The following is a 17202-nucleotide window of genomic DNA, read 5'->3' on the forward strand; positions in this document are numbered from 1 at the left end:
TTTATAATACACCCATTTTTCATCTCCAGTCACTAACCTGTCCAAAAGGTGAGTTACGTTCACGAGAGTGCAGAGAAGTACAAAAGTTCCTTCTTGTTCTGAGGTTGGCTTCTGTCGAATCATGAAGAAATCATTTTCCAAGTTTTGATACCTTTTCAAGTTGTTGCAGATGACGGCGATCTGTGAAATGGATTGAATTAAGCATCTGTGCTGGTTCTTCAACTGTTATAGCACAATCTTCATCAAGTGCAGCCAGAAGCAAGACATCATAACATTCAACAGGACGACATGCACGTGGCGCATCACTTAAGCTGAAGTCACCTGATCTGAACTTCTTGAACCACTTTTGAATGTTTCGTGTAGTTTTTACTGCACTATTGCCTTTTTTAAACTCATAAGGATTTATTTGATTAATGATCTGAGAAAGTGAAGTTGGGTTAGTTTCTTTTATTACTCTGAACATTTTTATACGTGTCCTGCTGTATATTTTAATCATTAAAGCCTTCTACAAAGACAGAAATGATGATGCACTTTCTGTATTACATTTTTGGACATTACTTATGAGATGACTTGATATTTCAGGGGTGAAAACCAATCTAATGACTAAATTATACAGTAAGACGTGTATAAAAATGTTCAGACAAATAAAAGAAACTAACCCAACTCCAGTTTCTCAGATCTTTAATCAAATAAATCCTTATGAAGACGGATATGTCTGAGGAGCACCTTAGGTGTTATATTAAGGTTATATATATATGCTGGTATTTTCAAAATTTCTGATAGTCCACTAATATTTTCTAGGTGCAAGTAATTGTTTTTTAATTTTGGAAAATGTTTAACTTTGTTTGTTCGTTAAGCGCCTGTTGTATGTGTTTTTCAGAATGTATCACAGTTTCAATAACTACTTTAGTTAACATTAGTAAAATATTCAGTTTAGTGCATAGTTTTTCAAACTATGCTCCTCGGAGCTTTTGGCTCCGTCAGGAAATCTTAGAATGTTAATAAAAGTGGGTTACCTTTCAGACGTATTTGCCGATCTAAATAAAGTGAATGCTACAATTTAAGGTACCAGGGTAACGTACTTCAGAGCTCAGAGTAAAATGAAAGCGCTTTAACCTAAGCTGGAACTTTGGGGTGAATATATATTTATGGAAGAACTTGATTGCTTTGAAATTCTCAGTGATTTTTTACTTATGAATGAAATTTGCTTAAGTGAAGATGCAAACGTTTCAGTCTTGCAGCACATATCTGATTTGTGTACAACTATTGGGGAATACTTCTCTCCTCATTTAGAAAAATTACTGTGGTTTCAAAATTCCTTCGTTGACTCTGCAAATACCAACGATTGCTCTTTGAAAGAGAAAGAACAGCTTATAGAAATTTCAATTGATTACACCCTAAAAACAAAATTTCAGCAGAAAGAAATTACATAAATTTGGATTCAAACGGCCATGAAGTACCCTGAAATAAGTAACAGAGCTTTGAAAATTTTCATATGTTTTCCAACAACATATCTTTGTGAGCAAACATTTTCACTGTATACAGTTACAAAGACCAGATTTAGAAACAGGCTAAATATTGAAGATGATTTGCGCTTACAGGTAACAACCATAACTCCAAATATTGAACTACTTTGTGAACAAAAGCAAGCCCATCCGAGCCACTAATAAATAAATAAACACACTGTACTTTTACTGAAGCAGTTTTGGAAGCAGAATTTTTTAAACAAGTAGAAGTAAAAAATGTTTCTTTAAATATTGATATTTTAAATAAAGTTATATTCTGAACGTTTGAAGTAAACTTTATCTGGTGCTAGTGACCGAGTGTTTCTATGTTTAGTGTATTTTTTTCTATTAATTTTTTTTTTCTTTCTGATGTGAAGTTCCGCAGGTCTAAAAAGTTTGGGAACTTCTTTAAATATTGATATTTTAAATAAAGTTATATTCTGAACGTTTGAAGTAAACTTTATCTGGTGCTAGTGACCGAGTGTTTCTATGTTTAGTGTATTTTTTCTATTAATTTTTTTTTTCTTTCTGATGTGAAGTTCCGCAGGTCTAAAAAGTTTGGGAACTCATGGTTCAGTGTATAATTTCTTTATCGATGTTTTATGTTCTGCACATAGTATATTCTAAATTTATAAATACTTTTAGAGTGTCTAGTTTCTGGTGGATTACATGATTAGAAAATCAGTTTGTATTATTTCTGCTGTATGTGTTTCTTTTGTGAATTTAAATGGTGAAACCTTGGGATGTGAGGGGCGAGTCGTATAATGCAAACGTTTGAAAAATTAATCGTATCGTTGTTTTCGTTTTTCTCTGTGAAAAGTTTGTCTTTCTGTAGATTGTTTATATGGTAGATAAATTGTATTTTTTCATATTGACAAGTAGAATCACAGAAAACTTCACCTGTATATCTAAACAAAATTGCAGGTTTCTATTTGGAAGTAACTTATTCATGCTATTCTATGTGATACAAAAAAAAAACAGTCGAAGTACAGAGCAATCAATGTATTTCCCATGGCTAGTCTGTGTAACTGAACTATGTACAATTTTTAATTGCAAATAAATAAATCTGGCTAGTCGTAACAGTTCGATTTGGTGTTCTTGTTTTATATAGATTCTCTTTTTGGAATCTTGTGAAATACTTTCTTCGGGTACGTTGTGTTGCTTCGTGACAAGGGGTTTGAAGAAATAGGTAAAAGACCAAATCTAAACATAATGACGTTACTAAATAAACTACATAAGTGTTGAAGAAGATGTGGTATTTTTTAACTGGGCGCTTATTTTCGAAAAATAACTTGCTAATGCGGTTCACGTGTTTATTAAAGTTGCATTTTGGAAAGTTATATTGGTACATAATTGAGGTATGGTATTGGTGTTTTCGCTTGGTTTGTATGCAAAAAAATAATTATTATAGTTTAAATATAATAGTTTTTCTCCTTTAATTGTATTTTGAGTAAATTTCTAGTTCTTTTTTTGTATATTGGGTTTATGCTAGTGTTTGACTTTATGAACTTAAATGTGTCATTCAATATACTTACCATTAAGGAATAATACAGTTTGGTTGATAAAATAACGATTGAATTTTCTTTATCGGCTCTTTCAATGACAATATTTTCTTTGTTCCTAAAAGGTAGGCCCGGCATGGCCAAGCGCGTTAAGGCGTGCGACTCGTAATCTGAGAGTCGCGGGTTCGCATCCCCGTCGCGCCAAACACGCTCGCACTTTTAGCCGTGGGGACGTTATAATGTCACAATCAATCCCATTATTCGTTGGTAAAAGAGTAGCCCAAGAGTTGGCGGTGGGTGGTGATGACTTACTGCCTTCCCTCTAGTCTTACACTGCTAAATTAGTGACGGCTAGCACAGATAGCCCTCGAGTAACTTTCTGCAAAATTCAAAAACAAACAAACAAACAATCCTAAAAGGTTTTAGGCCTTTTCTTTCTTCTGATGTCAAATTTTGTTTTACAGGTTTCCTTTTGTTTAGTATTTTTGAAGACTATTTTACTAAATTAATCTACGAAATTATATTTTCTTTGTTCCTAAAAGGTTTTAGGCCTTTTTTTTCTTCTGATGTCCAATTTTGTTTTATAGGTTTTCTTTTGTTTAGTATTTTTGAAGACTATTTTACTAAATTAATCTACGAAATTTATTAATCGACCTGCTTTTGGTGGGGAAGAGAAATTGCTCATTATTCTTGTTTTTTGGAATGTTAAATATTTCTGACGGCTGTTCTTTGTCCACAGCTGAATAAGACGTGGATTCTTTTTATAGTCTTTGACTAGGAATAGTTTTTGTTGATCGAATTTGCGATTTATTCTATTATTACGTTTCTGCAGAGATCTTCAAGGCTGTTCTCTAAATCTGATACTGGGATGGTAAAAGGAGTTATTGCGTAGTTTACACATTTGTTTAGGGCGGAAGTGTGAGGTTCACTGAGTTGAAAGTTCACAAACTGGTTCTTTAGTTTCTGGATTTTTCATATTTTTTACTTGCAGGCGAAGATTTTTCATCTCTCTGTCTAGCCTCTAGTTGATAGTTAAGCCTTTATAGTTGGTGCTTTTTTGTATTGACGGAAGTTGTAATCTTCAGAGGAAGTTAAACTGGTAAGTTTGCTGCGGAGATTCAATTCATTTATAGTTTGTTAATATTATACTTAACATCATATTTTTTAAATTTCATCAATTTTTTTGTAATAAAATAATTTTTTCTCTTCTATCTCGCCATAAGTCCGATTCTTTCGGTAAGGCTTAGGTCGGTTAATGGCTTTTTAAGATACGTTATAGGGAAATTGAGCTAAAATTTTGATTTTAAAATATCAACAATATAAATATATGCTCAGAACTCTCTTTGATGAAATAAATGATTCTTTTTAATTTTATTTCAACATACGATAATATATCAACCGTTAGGCCTTCCACGACCATTAGCTTTCTATTTAATTCATTTTCGTAACTTCTCGTCTGCTGTGTCTTTGTCTGTCTGTGTACTTTTTCAATTTATTCCTCACTATTTATATTTATTACTTAATCGTCTGTGCGCTGTATTCTAGACATCAATAAATTTCACGTGACAATCGATAATTATAATTAATTGCTTGTAAATATCATGTTACGAACAACACTAAACAATGATAAAATATTTACTCTCGAAATAATTTAACTACATATACACTTAACAGCCTTTTATATCATAATAATGATAATGCCACATTTTCTGAGCTTCCTGCAACAAAACTAACATGATTATTCATGCCAAACGAATTCCCAAATCCTTCCAGTTATTCTCGAAAACAGACTAATAAACGAACACGCTGCTAAAAGGGCATGTCTTCAAAATTATCACCTTATCTTTAGACAACATGAAATTTAATTCTTTTACAAAAAATAAAAAATCCACTAGGGTGTCCCAAATGGAACCCGACTTTGGAATCGTGTAGATTGCCATTTATATTCACACAATTATGCTAAAAAGCCATAATTTGCCCTTCTATGATGATTATAAGTTAGTGAAGTATTTCATAAAATATTACTGTTAATTTTATTGATTGTACTTGTACTGTCTATACCATTTTAATTTTTTTTGTTATAAGCAAGCTAACTTATATTTTTAACTTTAAAATAAATGTGCAACCTAAAAATATGAAAATGGGCTATCCAAACCCAGATATTCAGAGAGAAAAGAAATGTTCCTCCTATACCACTTTATAGTCCAGTTACTACAAAACAGATTGCTGACTCTAGGTTTTATCATTAAGAAGTATTTGTGGATTAGTTGTCATGTTCAAAAACTGAAGTACAAGTCAATCTAAGAGAAAATTGCCTGTCCACAAGAATGCAATTCAAATGACCTGATCTGTCAAGACAAAGATGGTAGATGTGAATCAGCCATAGGCAATTCAAAGTTTTGTCTTGTAGAGGAGATAACAGTTTTGTGGGAGTTGGCAAGGTTTAAAATAGGTTTTATTCTGTCTGGAAAAGCAATCAGAAGCAAAATGAAAACTACTTTAAAAAATATACGGATCTTAAAAGAAGTAAGACACTCCAATAGAAACACTATACATTTTCTAAGAAAACTCTAACATTTTTTGACAAAGTAGACAAATAATTCACATTGGAACCAAACTTGTAGTTCAAATAGTAAAAAATGACAGCTTCAGATCCAGTAAAGATAAGGAAGAAGACATTCTTTTTTTACAATATTGTAGAGAGGGAAAAAGTAGTGACTTTGGAATGTGACAAACATTTGACGAGAAGATCTAAAAGAGTAAAAAGGGAATAAAAATCTTGGAGGAAAAGGTGAAATAGTGGAATCACGAGAAAACAGCAAATCTATTTTTTCAAAATGAAAAAGAAAAGCAGGAGACCAGTTTAAATAAACAACTCCAGACAAAAGATGATGATGTTTATGCCCCGCATGAAGAAAATAAAAGTACTGGTGAAAGTGACAGTTCCAGTGAAGAATATCATTCTCCTTAAAAACAAAGAAAACTCTAGTAATAATTGGAATCCAGTGGAGTGAATATTAATAATGTCAGTCTTTCTCGGTCAAATGTTCGAAGAAAGAAATGGGGAATAATAGAATCTGAAGTACAGGCATCAGAGAAGATATGTAAAGTAAAATTCAGGGCGATAATATTGATCTTCACTTTGCCACAAATATAGTGAGGAAATTGGAGGAGGAGAGAATTATTATATTTGGTGTTGAGAGGCTTGCAGTTAGTGCTACTTCTTCATTCTTTGATCCAATTTATGTATTTCTAGGAACAATCCAAATACCTTCTTCAAAAGGTCATGAGTAAGGAGTTGGCCTTTACAGTCTTCTTGAATATTATGATATCACAGGTCAGGTCATGATAGTTTGTTGCGATACTGCTTTATCTGACACACGTCAGGACAACTGAGCGATTGCCAAATTTATAAGAAATTTGGAAAACCTTTACTATGAGTTACACATTTCCCATGTGATGGAGACTTTGACAGGGCAAAAGACTAAAAGCCCTAGGAAGAAAATGTAACAACCTTTGAAACAAATTTGGCTTGAAACAAACCATGATGTAAATAAGGTGAAAAATCTTATCAAGTTCTTTTGGCACTTGATTCAAAATGGTTCTCAGATGTTTAAACTAGCATAAAAAGTTTAAGATTTTGTAACCATGTGCTCAGAACAGACAGATTTCAGTGAGGAGGTTACAAGTATCTATGCCAACCTCCATGTTTACATTCTATCAACTGTGTATTAATACACAAATCTATAACACCAACATAAATTTCGTACTAAATTATGTATAATGATATAATATCAACTTCAGGAATAATTTCTATTGAATAAACAAAGAACTGAACCACCCACTACATCGCACTTATGGCTGAGTGTTGTGATTCTTACGGAACCAACAGCCAGACAATCTTCTGATTGTTGCCACGGGTCTTTTGGACAGTATGATTTTGTCAGAACCCTGTTATAATCTATCGATTTTTTAAAGTTAGGTCATTTTTATTGAAAGTGAAAATGTCCAAGTTACGGTTTAATTTCAATGTATTTGTTGTTTTTTTGGAAATAAATTGACATCCCTGTTTGTATTTATTTTTCTAATGAAAACAGGTTGATTCTCGAGTTCGAAAATTAACACTCATGCATAAACATTTCTTCAGCGAGTATTAATCTCTACTACCATCTAGGCCTTTTTGTTGGTAGTACAGCAGATGTTTACTAGTAAGCTAACCTGGCATGGCCAGGTGGTTAAGGCAAGTTGACATGCAATCTGAGTGTAGCGAGTTTGAATCCGTGTAACATCAAACATGCTCGCCCTTTCAACCGTGGGAGCGTTATATGTTATGGTCAATTCCACTATTCATTGGTAAAAGAGTTGGTGATGACTAGCTGCCTTCCCTGTAGTCTTACACTGCTAAATTAGGGGCGGCTAGCGCAGATAGCCCACGTGTAGCTTCGCGCAAAATTCAAAAACAAATACTAGTAACTTACCTGAAAGACGAACCTAGTAGCATAACGATGTGTCTGCAGACTTACAAGCTCGAAATCGGTTTTTCAATACCCATGGTGGGCAGAGCACAGACAGCCCTTTGTGTAGCTTTGTGCTAAATTGCAAACAAACAAATACCTGAAAGGTCTAAATACGCTGGACACAAAATTTATTATGGCAGTGTTCAATGGTATAGAAAATTCATTTTACTAAGGCGTAGAAATTTCAACGTTACCTGAAGTTGTCAGAGAGCACTTATACATGATGTGCATTACTATTATTGAGTAACTGGTGGCACTGTAAGATAATTATTTTGTTGTTGTTTTGGCGAATGGAAATTTCATTGTTGTTTTGGTCCTTCATAGGTTTTCTGCTGTCTTTGTACAAATCCAAACATACTTTGTGTGTCACTGTCTATATGTAAGAAATACCAGTGCCCATTGTCAAAATATAAGAAAAATAAGAGTGTTGTTGAATGTTACAAGATAAAAACTAAAACTCAGGGCCAGCTTTGGGGGTGGGTGACGTGCGCCTAAATCGACATTGCAATTAGAAGTTCTTGTCAGTTTTTCAGGGACAGGCAAGGGCTCAGAATACAAAGTTCAGCACAGCCTACAATTTTGCCTAGGGCCAGCTCTGCTAAAACCTTGCACGTTCCTTTTCACGTCATTGAAACCAAAAATTATTTTAGATGAAATGCTAACATTTAGTTTAAAAGTATATGTGTAATTAATACAAAAAAAATCACTTAATATGATTAAATTTTGTAGAAGCATTCGAAAAATTTCATTTAAAAGTAGATATAAGCTCTTTGCATGTTATTGTTTCACTAATAAAACGTTAATTTTCAAAGTGTGTTTATATATTACAAATTTTACTGTCGATGCTACTTTTTTCCACACAAACATCGCCCCGCAGTCTTCTGCCACAACGTTTATAACATCAGTAAGTGTAATGCACGTATTTTTTTATTACGATTTCTGATGGAATTTGAAATTTGGGTAAGTTTCAACAAGACGTGGAATGCCAAAACGTCGAACGACAAGAGGCTTTGGGTTGATATTTACCCATGTACATCCAGTGGCGTAACTAGGGGGGTACATCTGTCCCCGGGCGCTGCATTGGGGGTGGGGGCGCAAAATTGATGTTACATAATTAGGAATGAATTTATTTAGGAGCAAGAGGTTACCGACAGCATAAATTTTGAGTAACTAATCGATAAATTAGCAGCAGCAAAGGCAAGAAGAATTTCTCGTTGAAGTTACATAATTACATCCAAAGCATGATATCAAACTATTTCTTTTACTTTATGTTAACTTTTCAGTTCACTATATCCAAAGTAATGTTTTAAGTTTTTGCAACATTATATTTCACTATTATTTTAGTATAAAATAATTCTGCATTAATTTTTTATATACATTTTTGTTTCTGATTCACTCCTTCTCTGTTACTTAATTATATCTTCAAAGTACCATTGTTGCCTCAATTATTTAATTTTTTCATCTCCTTCATACCCTAAAAATACACCACGAAATGCAGGTTTTCATGTTTTAAAACTCATAAATTTCCGAGAAAGCATGATGGACCCCTTTATGGCTTACATTTCGTCACGAGGGGGCGCGATAACTGACTTTGTCCCCGGGCGCTGAAAATCCTAGCTTCGCCTCTGGTCATGGCAGACAGAACTCTTGAGAAAGATAACATTTTCTCGAGACTTCTGCAGCACTTTCAGGAACAGCCGTCCCTGGTTCGTGCTTTCACAGCCGCGAGAGACGTCATTAGATTCAATGCGTGGAACGAGGCAACCATAGGTTTTTTGGGCCAGCTTGTGGAAAGCTCGGATGCTATTGATTGTTGAGCTGTATATAAAAACATCGAATTTTCTGTTAAAGATGCATGTGAAAAGTAAGAAAAACAACACAGACTCGAACTATTGAATTCACTTTAAAAAATAAACGTTCAACCTCCCCCCTTTCTCCTCTCCTTCTACCGTGAAGAATCGAACTCCAGATTTGAGTGATGTAAATTCGCCGGTAGTCCAGCGAAAGACGAAGGTTTACACAAAACATTTTTTTTCAATTTGTTCTCTGAAATGTCTCAAAGTAATTACCTTAAAAACGCTCATTTGTGATATTAGCAGGATTATAGAAATTTCAAAATAGAACAAACAAGAAACGACACGAAATTTATAGAAGAAAGAACCTGAAGAAATGTGGAGGGGGAAAGAAATGGTAGAAACATGTAATACCTCGTCAGAATTGATAAGAGAAAAAACAACAACTTCGAAATGGGTTAAAACCTGAAACAGCACTAGGCTTTCTTGGGTCTGTGTGTAACGAGCCAATAAACAAAATTATTTCAAATCTGTGCTAAAAATAACGACAGTGAAAGGTGAATTGTACATGTATATGCTTAATTTTCAACGGTAGCCGTGGGGGACATGCCCTCATACTTCTGAAACCAAAGTTACGTCCCTGTATACATTTATGGGCTACACTTCTTTGCATTTTTTGTTACAGATGAACATGTCTCCACATTTCTTATTGACTGATTGTTTGGAATTAAGCACAAAAATGCACAATGGGCTATTTGTGCTCTGCCCATCATGGGTATTGAAATATGGTTTCTAGCCGTGTGATCCACAGACATACTGTTGTGCCACAGGTGGGTCCCCACATTTGTGAAACCAAAGTTACGTCGCTATATACACGTATAGGTTTGTTTTTCTCCATTAGGTAAGATTAAAACTGTGCAAAGAAGTGGGATAGAGAATAGCGTGTCTGGGCAGTGAGTCCGGGTGTTTAAAGTTCGCATTCCATATTTACACTGATGTTTAAGACATCTATCAAAACCAACAGATATGCAACTTTTAGTTCCTCTGGTTGTCATTATATACACCCTTGTGGAAATTAATTGAAACAAGACGGAAAATTACAATTTCTTCAAGTTTTTGCGTTTTATTTCTGAGAATCCAAATATTACTCACAAATTAATACATGATAATGACCACCTTTATTTTTCAGAAGATCATTAATACTCTTTGGCATCGAGTCCACGAGTTGATTGCAATCTTTACTAATTTTTGGATCACGGAAACACACCTCAATTAGCTTATCTTTTGTAGTACAGTCTTTTCCCTGAAGTCTTTCTTTACAAATCGCCCAAAGATTTTCAATAGGATTTTAGTCCGGAGAGTTTCCAGGCCAGTCCAGCAGCTTTATTCGCATTGTAGTCATAAAACTCTTCACAAGTTTCAATGTGTGGCAAGGAGCCAGATCTGGAATGATTCTTCTCTGCAAAACTTCGATGTACAGTGGTCCTCGCATCATACTTTTTACGATATGTAATCCTCCGACGTCATAGTAGTTGAAAAAGCCCCAAAACATCTTCTACAAGGGATGTTTTACAAACTGATTAATGTGAGATTCTCGAAGTTTCTCACCTGGAGATCTGCGAACATGCAGATTTCTTTAACTTTGTATGAAGAAATAAGTCTCGTCACTGAATAACACCTTCCTCCATTGTTCTTGCATCCATTTCAGACCTCATTGATACCGTTTTTTCATCATTGAGTTGGTAACAACTTGTTTTTTGACTGGTCTCCTTTCCCTTCTAATGCAATTTCGAATGACATAATATTCCTGAAAATTTCGTGATATATCCCAAAACTAGATCGACTGTACTGCGAAACCCAGCTAATGATGCCGTCTGTGTGAAAAAATGACAAAGAAAATCAGCGGGTCCAACGAGCCTGCACCAGCCGCCATGCTGGAAATATTGTAAAATGACCATTTGTTTCAATTAATTTGCATAAGAGTGTAAACTATTAAATCACTATGTAACATGATTTTACATCTTCTCTCTTACACCATCGAAAGATTTGGGATCGTAATATGTACTGTTCAAAGTTTTTAACAATTTGAAGGTATTAGATCATCAATAATGAGTTATTACTTTGGATTGAATCCGAGAATTCAAAGTTCGTGACACATTGCCATAAAAATAGGGTGTGGGTGCTTTATTAAAGTGATGATAAAATCTAAATATTCAGGTGGTGTTGAAAAGTTGCCTTCCTGTTACTTTATCAGCTCAACGTTAGGGACAGCTGTGTTTACTTTTGAACAAAATTATAACATGGAGTAGCATACACGTATTGCTAGTCCTGTGCTCAGCGTTTGGAGTAACACAACAGTTTTGCTATCACATAGCGCTTAGAGTAATATAACACTATTACTGGTCTGGTGCTTCCCGTTTAGAGTAACGTAGAACATTTTCAGTATCTCATAGGGCTTAGAGTAAGTTATACATTTTGTTGATGCAACACAGATATTATAGCTCTAACCTTTTCAGTAGTTAAAATGATCTTCAGGTATTTTTTTTTTAAATTTTGAGACAGATTGTCCACTCTAAGGGCCAGCGATGTGCCCCAGCTATGAACAATGCTTGTTCAGAGTATGGTGAAGCCTATAAAAGGTACTTAACTTCTGCATATGACCAATTCACTAATTTTTCTTGTCGCGAGGAATGTGTACTGTACACTGTGAAATAAGAAGTGATTTTACTTTCTAAATAACAAGAAGTTAGCACGTGGTTCATTTCATTTTGGGTTCAAATTCTTATCAGTTGAACCCAGAAGTGCCCCTGTATATAAGTGAACCTGTCTAGCTCCTCTATTGCTGTCAAAAGAACTGAAGATCCAGTCTTTCATATAAAGGAAACATCTTTTCGTTGTTGTTCAGCTGTGAATAAGTCCTTTGTTGTTGTTTTTTATTTCATAGTGAAACAAGTTCGTGTCAGTCTCTTATGTTTAGTCAAGTATATTTTAACTAAACTCTGCTTAGTAGCCTAGGGATTAGCTTCTTCTAAAGTTAGATACTTGATGATGACGGTATTGATATTCCAAACGGCTACAAGACTTAAAAACAAATAAACTGTAAGTGTCGTGATTTGTAAATTCCAGAATACACAAACAAGTACCAACAGATTGGAAATTAACTAATATCACTCCTATCTTCAAGGAAAGTAACAGAAGTTGTCCCAGTAATTATAGACCTATCAGTTTTCCACCAGTTGTGGGAAACGTTTTAGAAAGTTTGATAAAAGATATTTTCAAAGTCATTTAACAAAGATTAGAATTTTATTGGACAGTTAACTAAAGAAAAATCTTGCCTTACAGATATATGGATATGTTTTGAAACTGTTGCTGTATATGTGGATGATGGTAAATGATGTAGATTTGGTGGATCTTGATTTTCAGAAAGCATTTTACAAGTGCCACATAAACGGCTTGTAAAAAAACTTGTTACTGTAAGTGTTGGGAATAACTTAACTAATTAGATAGTAGAGCACCGGACAGAAGAAAGCAGCTAGTTGTTACAAATGAAGTTCAGTCAAATTGGATTAATGTTGCAAGTGGTGTACCCTGAGGCTCAGTTTTAGGAACTTTGTTTTTTTGTATTTTACATTAATGACATAAATGAAGGAATGGTCAATAAATTACTTAAGGTCTTTAGTGTTGTTAACTGTGAAGAGGATGCTGCTTTACTAAAAGATTTAGATCATCTACGAGTCGGGTAAATAAATGGCAGATTGGTTTCAGTTATAATATATGCAAGATAATGCATGTGGGTTATCGTAATTTGAATTATAAGTGTAATTTTAATGGAAATAACCTTAACAGTGTTGTTAAACCGTTTTCAGCTAAGACAGTTTCGTTTTTCATATTGTGTGGGTTGACCTATGAATGGATTGCTTTTGGATGTTGTGAAGACAATAAATTTGAGTTAATTTAAAAGAACTCTTGATAGATACATGAATAAGAAGGGCTGGAATTAAAATTTTCTTTCTTTATTTATTAAATAGATTTAGTTTATTTTAGAGGGTGGGACAGCCGGGTTGGACCAAAAGGTCCCTTGTTGTCCTCAAACATGTTAACTAAAGAGAGGTGGGGGAAGTAAGAATAGAAATCACAAAAGAAAAAAAGAAAAAATTAAAGTGAAAAAGAATAATAATCCACAAGAAGGGTTACAAATTATCACCCAGTTACTACTTTGAGAGATTATAAATACAAAGGCAGTTTGACGAATTTATATGCTTTGTCACACACTCGTGGTCTAAATGCTTCAGACAGACAAGAACAGACGTTGTTGATGCATGAACAATTTGCATACTTAACAGCGAGAATTATAGAACTTGGGGTACAAATATAGATTTAGGCTGAGCAGAAAGAATCTTTAGCTAACACTGTTTCATTTTGCATATAGTGTGGGTTGACCTAAAATGATCCTGCTGTGTTTTATCATACTATTTATGCAGGTAACAATTCATAACTTCAGATCTAACCCCGATATCTATGCGACTCACCTTTACCAGCGACAAGTTTTACTACGGCTTTACTTTTAAAATTTTGAAAGGCTAGCGCTGATAACCCTTGACTAATTTTGTGCAAAGCTTCTTTGTATTATATGTGCTTCTGATAACACTCCCATCACACCAAATATGCTCGCCCTATCAGCCGTGGTTACGTTATAATGTGACGGTCAATCCCACTATTTGTTGGTAAAAGAGTAGCCCAAAACTTGGCGGGCGGGTGGGTGGTGATGACCAGTTGCCTTCCCTCTAGTCTTACACTTCTAAATTATGGACAGATAGCGCAGATAGCCCTCGTGTAGCTTTGCGAGAAATTCAAAACAAACAAATTCAAATGAACAAATTAAGAATATAGAAACTACAAGTTGGCACAAGGATTGTGTGTGTGTGTTTTCATATAGAAAAGTTACATCGGGCTGTCTGCTGAGTCCACCGAGAGGAATCGAACCCCTGATTTTAGCATTGTAAATCCATAGATTTACCGCTTTACTAGCGGGGGACCACAAGGTTTGTAATGATGGAAATATACACAGAGTCAGTGAGTAGATTCAGTTAGTACCTTGCAACTTTCTAATACAAATATTGTTTGTTTACAGATACACTGAAAGGCTAGATAGGCCAGAGTGGAAGTCGCGACTCAACAACACCGGCCGCCAACTCTTTGACTGTTCTCTCCTGAACGAACTGTGTGACTTCATCGTCACCAATTTTAATAACTCTATAGTCCTAAAGTTCGAAACACGGTATTCCTTTTTCTTTTGGCAGAACTGGAATCGAGCTTTGGACCCGTAGATCTGTTGTCCAGCACTTTACACTTTATGCTACTCTTGGTTCGTATAACATAGAGGGTGGTTGTTTAGTCCCCACCAAGGTGATACTAATGTACATGGTTTTTTTATATTAACAGACAAAAACGATCAAACATATATAGTTCATATATACACATGCAATTTACAAGAAGGATTTGCATATATTAATACATTGACTTTTGTGCAGATGGGAACTGATACTCTATGAGCAATCTATTTAGCATATATGTCATATTCAGTATTAATGTAATGACACTGGTATTGTTATGGGTAGGGGAATATGTCACAACAATTTCCCAAGAAAGATATAAGCATGGAGAGATTGATAAATTATACAGAGCCGAAACCACAGCAGTCTGAAAACTAGAGGTTGCAATGCTCTACACGGAAGAAGAAACACTTGTACAATAGAATGTTAAGAACAATAAAATATCACAAAATGTCATTCGAGTTAATACGGAGCAACAGAAAGAAAATAAAGTTTCAGAATATAACTTTGTGACATAAAAAGCTGCTGCGATGTCTCATCTGGTTACATCTTCTGGTAGTGAAGAATATGAAGTGAGTGAAAGATCACAAGTTTCTAGTCACACCTTCATATAAACATCAGTTTTCATGAGAACGGACATGAAAGATGAGACAATCAAAGCTATTCTATTTGTCCACAAGCCCTTCAAATGCCCTAGTGCAATGTAAGTGAATTTTATGTTGTCTTCCATTTGCATGAAGGCCAAGTTTGGGATAAATTTGTTAACATGTGAAATCTAAAATCAACTTCAAGCCTTTTACATAAAGTTGTTACTGTATAGGTCAATTATTGGTATTATAATGAGCACAGTAAATGACAAAGGAAGTAATTTCAAGAGGAAAACATGACATAATATGTATCATTCTTGCAAGGTGCAAATAACCATCGTTTGCGTTAGTGAATAAGGCACTACGATTTGTTATGACACCTTTTTACCAGAAATGTATGAGAGTGTAATAATTATTCTTGTCAAGTCCATTGCTTTGTCTGTAAATGTTAATTTTTATACATATACTTCACAATTTGAATATGCAACTCAGCCAGCCATTTGACAGTTTCAACTCGTAAGAAGTTGCAATCGAACGGAATGCATCAAAACTACTTTTTAAAATTGCTTGGTGGTGTGTAGGTAGTGTGATGTCATTTAAAATGATCACTTTTGAGAAGAGTATGTAACAGCCTTATCCTGCACAGTATATTCCCACATCAAATCATAAAATTTATTCAGATCAAGAATTTGGAATTTCCAAGGCCAATATTTAACTTATGCTTTACGGTATTGGACAACACGGAAAACAGGGGAATATAGATGAAATTGGGTAACCAGGACCATTCAGAAAGACACCTGCAATAAGTTGTGTCTCAACCATGGTAAGAAAATGTGGTGATAAGAATAATTCACAAACACAAAGGTTAGTGGCAAAATCTATCCACATGTCCCAGTCACATGTAACATGATACCGAGTAAAGAGACACAAGTCGCATGTACACAAGTTGATTCCACATTATGTGATTTTTGGCACTCTCATACCTGAAGCAGCTGGACAATTATGTGGATATCATGCTACTCAAAATGAGGACACACTAGTGAAGTAGCCTATAGAAATTGAGGCTAGAATGTTGTTGTCCTGATACATCTCATGAATTATAGAAGGCCTAAGAACCATCAAAATAAAAAAATCATCAATAATTTGCTTCTCTATGTGAAATACGTTTTTATTACACATTAAAATGAGGCTATAATATTGACAATACTTTAATACCTAGTCTGTGACTCTTTGTATGTTTGAAGTTAAGCCCAAAAGGGGCTATGTGTGCTCTGCCCACCACAATTATCGAGACCAGATTTCTAGTGGAATGGTTAGTATGGGACTCTGGAGCCAAAAGTAAGTACACACCACCCAAGGACATAAAGGTGTAAAGAATGGAACAGTTATTTATCTCAATTTGCATATCTTGTATACATTAACCACCCAATTAATTAATCACTCTTTAATTAATTAGGCACAAGAGTCATTGAACTCTGAAGTCCCACTGGGGCATAATGGCTGAAACAGTTAATTAACCTGATTAATTAGATATTAAATTTAACTTGCTAGAATGAAATGACAGATAATTAGAGGAAGTGATGTGAATCATTGACAATAATTACAGTTTTGCATGAATAAATCAAATCTAATTATGTTATGTAGTGACAGCTTCTTATGATGTGAAGCCATTTATTAGCAGTAACTCTAGGAAATTAGAGTATAAATCATCACATGATCTATAACTAAGGCTATTATGATTTAAGATTCATACCTGCTATATAAAACAGATTAATGTAATGCTTTCTGATAGTATTTTCATTTTAAACCTTTTTATTAATCTTCGTTGAAAAATCAGTTGGATATTTGATCTATGTGAAAAGGCATATCTAGTAAAACATTTTACACTAAATCACCTTGTAAGAAAATTATGAACAAACATATTAATATCTTTATGAAATTCAAATTCTGATAACAGATTTTGTT

The 17202-nt window shown here is 34.4% G+C and overlaps 1 long non-coding RNA gene across 1 annotated transcript in view; it reads left to right on the forward strand.

Annotated features, from left to right (window-relative positions):
- Window positions 1-3700: 3700 nt before the first annotated feature.
- LOC143230791 (uncharacterized) overlaps window positions 3701-17202 on the forward strand; it is a 46830-nt gene continuing 33328 nt past the window's right edge. Inside the window, exons 1-2 of the long non-coding RNA XR_013016631.1 lie at window positions 3701-4106; window positions 14449-15353. This is a non-coding gene — a long non-coding RNA (uncharacterized LOC143230791). The remainder of the gene's footprint in view (window positions 4107-14448; window positions 15354-17202) is intronic.

The sequence above is a fragment of the Tachypleus tridentatus genome, chromosome 10 (genome assembly GCF_004210375.1).
Source record: "Tachypleus tridentatus isolate NWPU-2018 chromosome 10, ASM421037v1, whole genome shotgun sequence".
Taxonomy (NCBI): domain Eukaryota; kingdom Metazoa; phylum Arthropoda; class Merostomata; order Xiphosura; family Limulidae; genus Tachypleus; species Tachypleus tridentatus.